An 8,491-nucleotide genomic window follows, 5' to 3' on the forward strand; every position below is an offset into this window, starting at 1 on the left:
AAGTGGTGACGCCACACCGCAACAGTGAGGAGCAACAACACGGCGCAACGGCAGCGAGGCCAAGCCGCTGCCGACAGTGAGAGGCCAACGAGGTGCCATGCAGCAGTGTGGTGAGAGGAGGCAAGTAGCTTCCTTGGCTCTGCAGTACAGCCAAAGCTACAGAAGAAAAGCAGAAAATCTGTTTAAAAACACACAAATTGAAGTGCACGTGTCTAGCAACAATGAGCGAGTACTCATAGGACGGCGTGCCACATACGTATGAAGGAGAGCGCGTCAGGAGTGCTCAAGCTGCCATAGTGTCCTATAACCACAGTGTGCAATTCAACATGTATGTAGCATCGTAGCCTGAATAAGCCATAAGGGAGAAACAAAGCTACCAGCAGGAATCCGCATTAAGTCACGGAGCAATCAAACCAGCTTGTTTCCTGCAAACGCTTGAAGCCGCGACGAACCAGAAGTGAAGGGGCATGTCCTTGGCCTTAGTGGGAGACAGGGCGTGCAGAGGGCCATAACCCACCTTTCATAGTCCGGCTAATATGCCACGGTTGGCTTACAAGCCCAGGACTATCCTGCTACAATAAGAAAAATAAATCAATAAATCCACCCAACAAGCCAAAAAGAAACCAAAAAAACTTTTTACCCAACAAGCCAAGCAATACAAATACATCTCTGTTTACCAAACTTTCTTGTGCGCTGATGTCACTCAGTGTATCCTTCTACACAGCTGGCTGATGTACTTTAGGTGCATTAGCTATGTAGTTTTGGGCCTAAACCTAGCTAAAGAGTGACGAAAAGCAAAGGTAAACAATTAAAAACAAAATCTAAGTCTAAGAATACTAGTACCACACAGGACGTGATCACCTGGATAAAAGTCCTCTTGCTTATACCTCAGTCCTTCCCGTTTGCCTTCTTAAGCAGACTTTGTGGTTCTTTCAAACAGGAAGGAAATACATTCCTTTCAAATTGTAATTAAAGATGCAGTCTTGTTGTACTGGGGTGTAATTTTGGGGATGGTTGAGGAATAATACACTGCATTGAATGTAATGGTAAGACACATTGCATACATTACATGCGAAAAGAAAATGTACACCCCTCATTTGCAGTTAATTTTGAACAGCCAATACCCTCAAGTTCAAAAGATTCCTTTTGCTGGAGACTTGCCTTATGAAGTGCCATATTTAGACTCATAAGGAATAAATTTGACTTCATATAAATCTGTAAAAGTGATATAGAAATAACTGCCGTCACGGTGTCAGGACCTCTAATTGTAATCCAGTCTTTTAAGAACACAGGCCATGAATGCCTCAAAGCAACACGTCTCAAGTGCCGCACAAGCGTGATGGACGTCTGAAATGAGCCGCTTCTGTAATTCACAGTGCTGTAAAGGTTTAGAGAGACTGTCGGACAACAGGGGAAGCTTTTGAAGAGAGAACTTCCACTGGAAACTAAGCCGATGGTGTAGCTTTCTTTTATGCAGCAAACTAAGAATATCTTGAAATTTGGTAGAAGTTACAGCCATGGGTTATAAATCTGTCACTAGTAATGAAACACAGGGTGCTGCAATAAATTGCTGAAAGAGGTCTTAGGGCTAGAGTGGAAACATGCATATTTGTGTTCGCGTATGTGGGAAAAAAGTAAAAAGATGTGGTGATTTTTTTCTTTTTTTTTTGTCAGATATTATACAATACAAAGAACATGCAGACCAGTCCAGCCTGTTTTTAAACTAATCTGATCTGCACGAATGGCTACCTTGTAATTTACAAGTGACCAGATTCCTCACCCTCACAGAATTATCATCTGTTTAGACACTGTAATCACTGGTTTTCATCTGTTGCTATAGTAACAATGTAGGCATGCATTCACCGAGCTCGCTGCGTTTGTGTGCAACAGCTCCAAGAGCAGCGACAAGCAAACATGCTGCCTGCTTTTTCACAGTGGCATTTCTATTTGCAGAGCAGTCATCATGGACGTGTACGTCGCTTAGCAGCAAAGAAGACCGAAATGTTTAAATAAAATGAAGTCGCGCTGCTTTATGGTGAAATTTAAAACCTCTACAATGCAGTTTCTTCAAATACTTTTCTACTCAGTATGTCTAAATAGCATATTTATTTTCACCCAAGACACTGTTCTTCTCATGTGCACTGACGTGGAACATGTTCCATTAAATTATTTTTTACACAGAGACAAGAGCTGGTGCATAAACATTGCTGTAATTGCTGTTATTATCCCTCTGTCATTTTTACGACTTGGTTTAGGCGCTAGATGGCGAAGACTGTTTCAACTGTACTTTACCCAGACCTCTGTTGAAACTGCATTAGTTAGAAAGGTGTACAGATGTTTATTTGTACATGTGCACATCTGCTCACTGAAATATGTGGAAAGTGTGCACACCATACTGTGATCTGTGACCATAAATTGCCCCGGCATCATCTGGAGTAAGCTTGGCACCGGTAACAACTGGGCTCACAAAGGGACAACGACAGTAATTTAGTTACTGACAGAGGCGTTGCTGCCATTCTGCGCCTACGGCCCCTCCAACCACCACCTCAAACAATCCATTCATACGCATTTACACCAGGCAAGGTGGGTGAAGTGTCTTGTGCCTTCCTACTACCTCCCTCTTTATGTCCCACTTGATCACACAAACAAGAAGAAAACAAAAAACCAAAAAGAAGAAACAATATCACCGAGAACTTTGGTGGACATAGTGGTGTGTGTGGGTGAAAAAGCTGTGTGGCATGTTGAATGTTTAAAAAAATATATATAAAAAATGTAAATTAAAAATAAGGAAAGGTATCTAGAAGAAACAAATTTCTTACAACAAATATGAGTTGGAAATCAGGCACTTCAGTTGGATGGATTATTTATGAATGTAGTTCAGGTATCACTAAATTTATTGCTTCTTTTTTTCTGAATGAAGCAGATTTTTTTTTTCTATTGATATATGATCCATTAGAAGGTTTAAGCTCGTTAACCAATTGCTAATGAGTTTTCAGTAGTCTTGTTCAGCAGCTGGGTAACAGTAACATTGGAAAAAGCCAAATTAGACAGGTTTGTAATGTATTTGCTGGGTGTGTACATGTACAGAGGAGTTCCAGATGCAAACAATATCAGCTTTGCCAACTTGTACCCTTGCATGAGACACCTGCTTTATCAGTTTTTGTGCTTACATTTAGAAAGTAACAATATTTGCTGTTGTGCACATCCGTGGTTCTGCTAGAAATATAAAGGGCATAACCTCTCCAATCATTAAAGTCACAAAATATGGTGCTGGGTAACCTAGCAACAATGGCAACATATTTTATTGTACCATTAAAGGCTGTGTTTAAAGGTATAGTCATTACATATGCGCTGACTTTTCAGTGTAAATAAACTAATATAACAATTTAATCAGCTACACAGACACAGGGTTTGGACTGACTTTATTACATTTTTATTCAGAATACTGATTGTGTTGTGGGACTTCAGGTACCTAACCCCAGCCCAATAGAAATCTTGCAAGAGCAGGAGGCTTTAACTCTGCTGGAAGTGAAAGTGGGCAGTCAAAAGATAAAGTGGAGGATTTACAATGCAAAGAAACCTCCAAATCTGCAGGCACAAAGCTGCCACCTCTGGGTTGAATTGACGTCTGTTCTGCTAAGTTCTCCTTCAAAGATTCACCTCCTCTCCCTGCACAAATTAAACAAGATACCATCAATAAATGTATGGAATGTGTACTTACAGTGCACCTACAGGAACGTGTTTTTGTGAATGGAATTATAATTTTTCTGCCTTATTAGCGAAAAGTATGCATCGCTTTGTTAGTAAAACAGTAAAACAGTGTATTGTCCTGGGTGACAGGAGAAGACTTAACACCAATGAAACTTTATGTTGTCTATCTACTGACATGAATGTTTTGAGTGGAGGCAGAAGGGAACCTGGAAGTTACAGGAGCACATCGTAATGATCAGAAATATAGCACAGGTGGGATTAAAAGAACAGTCATGAGCAGGATTCTGAATTCAGACATTAAAAGGTGAACTTTCCCTCTCAAAAAACCATCATGGCAGCCCTCCACCTGCATTATTTAAAGGGTCACATCACCCAAACTACTCCAAAAAGATTATTTTTTCAGTAACCTGTGGTGGGAGGCTGTCCATCCTCACCGTCTGCCCGACCCACCACACAAACAACAAACTTAATGAATCTACAGGTTGTATCCCTCCTCTGCACAATCAGCACTGTAAGCTGTGTAACTTTCTTGCTGCTTGACTTGAGCAAACATATGCTGCTGAATCCTCATATAAGCTTCTGCTAATGCAGAAATCTGAACCACTCCTTAATATATTATTACTTCCACTGAGTGGAAACAACTCAATAGCAGCTACATTCACACAGAACAAAAAAATAAAAATAACAAATAAAAAAATGCAGAAAGCACAAAATGAAACACTTTTCTTTCTACCCCACTGTTTTTCAAAATAATAGCTTGCCAGCAATCCACCATTTCTGCTCCCTGCAGGTAAAACCCTACTGCTCAGACGAGTCTTAGACCAGGCAACATACACAGCAATTAGACTGTGTGGTAAATTGTTTTTTGCCCACACAAACTCCACAGTTTCACTTTTTTGAATAATAAACTACAGTCTCAACTAGAAACTTAAACTTTTCTTTGGCGTAGAAGGAGATCTAAATAAACTTTGTACTATTTTAGTCTCTTCATCAGGTTTTGCTTGTAAGTGTGATATAATGTGTTGGGCCATAAACTGCATTTATTATTATTATTATTATTATTATTTTAATGTTTACTGTAAGACACTGCCTCTTCTCTCTATCTCTACCTTTCTGGTTATTTACAGTTAACCAGTAAACCAACCCTTTAACCCACTAAACAAGACCGTAGTATAATATTTTATGAGTAAGACGCGTTACATTTCCAAGTACGTCATAAATTAGGCCACAGATACTTTCCCAATTAGTTTAAGATTGAGCGTCCATCTACAAGGCCTCAAGATGCAGGAAGAGCGCCCTGACAATTTCTGCTTCAGTGCATGTTTCCAATCAATTTGTACTTTATAAACCACCAAATATCAGCTGTGTGGGTTGATCTGGGACATTTAGGGAACCGGCCTTTGTTAGACATGTAACTATTGTTTGGAGAAGTTTGACAAGAAACTGAATGATTTAAACCATGAAACTGTTGCTTTTTGAATTGTATATATATAAAAAAAAATAATAGACAATGTTCAATAGCAGTCAATCCCAAATGTTTGTGAGTGAGATCAAATCCAAGAAGTGAGACAAGTGGCCTTGGGGCCAAGCTCGAGACAGAAACCAGACTTCATAAAGCCTTTGAAAATAGTTTTTTTTTCCTCCTTCTTCCCTTTGTGCAGTCTGTTGACAAGCCACAATGACAGAGCAACAAACATAAAATATACTGTAGATGTTTACATTGGCTGGCCAACAATAAATGTATTTCATTTCGCTGAAAACGAAAACGCACAGCGCAAGGATGTTATGATTATTTTTCCTCTTATTGTTAGGTTGTGTGTTTGCTTGGCCTCACTTGGTCGTATCTGTAAATAGAGACAGAGACACACAGAAGGAGATTCAGTGGACTGCCCTCATGAAAGCCTTGAGCAAATTGCTATCTGCTATCAGTGAAGCTGCTCCTTTCTGAGCTGCATTGTGCTGCTATACCTGAACATTTGCACAGTTCCCCCTTCACATTACAAACTGTTGCCTCGACACGTCTCCTCAACAATTTACTATTACCAAAATTAGATCACATCTTCCCAAAAGACAAAGTTGTATCCGTGACAGTAGAGCTCATTAACAGTTGTGTGGTGTTAGATGTGCTACCTATAAATTCACAACCCAGCAAGAGCACATCATACCTGCACAAGCAAAGTGGCATCCTTTTTTCTTGGATAATACACATGGATATTAACATTATAAAAATCAATCCAATGTATGTGTTTGACAACAAAATAGCTCTGCAGTGTATTGAGAAGAAAATGTGCATTTCTGCATCCAGGCTGTGACTTAATGTTACGTAGGTGGTCACAAACTGTTACAAAGCTCTGGTAGGACGTTGTCTGAAATGTAGTGTGCTGAGGGTAGCGTGTCCCGTGGCTCTGAAAGCTCAGAAAGATAAAACAAACCTGTATTTGTACCACAGTGATGGACTGCTCACCCAGCACAATGAATTACATTTCCCTCTAGTTGGTCTGGTCTCAAGGAAATTTCTTGCTCCTTGGGACAGTAACTTTGATATGATGCGAATGAAGCATAAGTCTAACATGTTTGTATGTATGCTCGTGTTAGCAAAAGTCAATTTTAGATAGCAAACCTCAGAAGTCTGAATTCATGTGTTTAAGACTGTCATTGGTAGGCTGTAGTTTCAAGATGCTCAGCCATGGTATTAACTGCTTATTTCATTAAACGGTCTGCACTTATACACACCTTTCTACCTCAGTGATAAGCAAAGCGCTTTACAGTGTTTCCCTTCCACCTACACATTCACACAACAATGGCGGCAGAGCTGCCACGCAAGGTGCCTGCCATCATTAATGATGTGTCTTCCAGCACACACACACAGACCTACACACACACACATACATATATATATAAACACCTTACGGACATGTTAACAAGGTGACTTGATTTTGTTTTACAGAGGGGTCTTTTATAACTGTCTGGAGGGATTTAAAAAAAAAAAGAAAATAAATGTTTCCTGTTAGTCTTGCTGTTATATTTTCAAAATGAGTGGGAATGTTTTCTGTCATATTTCAGTCATTCAAATGTGTTTTAAATAGTTTCATGTTTTTTTTTGTTTTTTTTATCATTGAAACATGTACAAAGGTAGTAAATACAGTCATGGACAAAAATTATTAGACCACCTTGTTTTCTTCAATTTCTTGTTCATTTTAATGCCTGGTACAACTAAAGGTACATTTGTTTGGACAAATATAATGATAACAACAAAAAACACCTCATAAGAGTTTAATGTAATGACTCGGACTCGAGTCGCACACAGAGAGACTTCAGACTTGACTTGGACTCATGTTTTGGGACTCGTGAACAATTATGTTCTCTTTTTTCCTTTCCTTTCCTTTCCTTTCTTTCTTTTTTTTTTTTTTTGGCATATTAACATTGGGGAAACTCTCAAATGTCTGACGAGCTTTAAACCACTTACCGTCCCTATGTCCCGCCGGCGGGACGTGACCACTTTCCAAAAACATTACAGCCATATGTGCTTGCTCCACAATCACGTTTCCCGACAATATACACATCAAATGAAAGTTCTGTCTCCTCTTTCTGATGATATAAACCTTTTTGACCTGCAGCAACCACAGCATTGACACAAAGAGCTTTTTTTACAGAAAAGCAAAATATTAAAATCCAACTTTTCTTACTTTTGAAGGCTCTCTGCAGCTCAAACATCGCTCATTCCTCACCAGCTTTGTCTCAATCTGTCCGGACAGAACCAGTGAACATAATCCAGTAAAATAATTCGGTCCGTAACAAGGCTTAGATCGTCAAAGACACAAATTCTGCAGTAATGTCTTCCCAGCCTGAGATCAGCTCCGGCTGTTTTATTCATTTCTTCTGGCAAAATCAGGCTAAATCTATTTTAGATGGACGTCTCAGCTTTTGATTGACATCTAGTTTGGCCAATACAAGGGCTTTGGTGGGTGAGTGACGGCCTGAAGAGCCAATGGAGTGTCTTAGACAGTCAACCAGGTATGCACAAGTTCCACCCTTATAGATTCAACCAGTCGGGTTGCTGACACAAACTTGTAGCTAATGAGCAGACGAACACGTGGACGTGTCGAAAGGCAGGATTGTGTGTGTGCGGCGGCTGTGGCAGCTGTAGCAGCTCATGAGAAGTGGTGCATAAAGTGTGTGAAATGAGTCAGTCCGCTTTTAGACATTCCGTGTTTTCTTTTTTGGCTGTTTTAGTCACATGATACACACAGGAGTTAGTACTTGATTGCATAACCATTGTTTTTGATGACTGAGTCTTGGCATGTTCTCCACCAGCTTCTGACATTGTTCTGCTGTCACAGCAGTGTGTTCCTGTTGCACAAATTTAAACAAATTTGATTTATTTTTGGGCTTGTGGTTCTCCATTTTGTGTTTGATGATTTTCCACAGGTTTTCAATTGGATTTAGATCTGGTGATTGAGCAGGCCAAGGCCCGGTTCCAATGTTCTGGTTCTCCATCCAGGCTCTAACTGACCTGGCCGTGTGGTAAGGGGCATTGATTTGTTGGAAAATCCAGTCATTGGAGGCAGGAAAGAGTTTTCCAGCTGATGGAAGAAGACTGTTTTTAAGGGTAGCCCTGTACATGACCTGGTTCATTCACACTTCATACAATTGCGTTTGCTTTGTTCCACCCATAGTGAAACAACCCCAGATGGTCACTGATCCACCCCCATGTTTTACTGTAGGGGCAAGACAGTCTGGTCTGTAGGCTTCTCCAGGCTTCCTCCTAACCAGTAAGTTG

The sequence above is a fragment of the Stegastes partitus genome, unplaced genomic scaffold (assembly GCF_000690725.1).
Source record: "Stegastes partitus isolate 25-593 unplaced genomic scaffold, Stegastes_partitus-1.0.2 Scaffold223, whole genome shotgun sequence".
Lineage (NCBI taxonomy): Eukaryota > Metazoa > Chordata > Actinopteri > Pomacentridae > Stegastes > Stegastes partitus.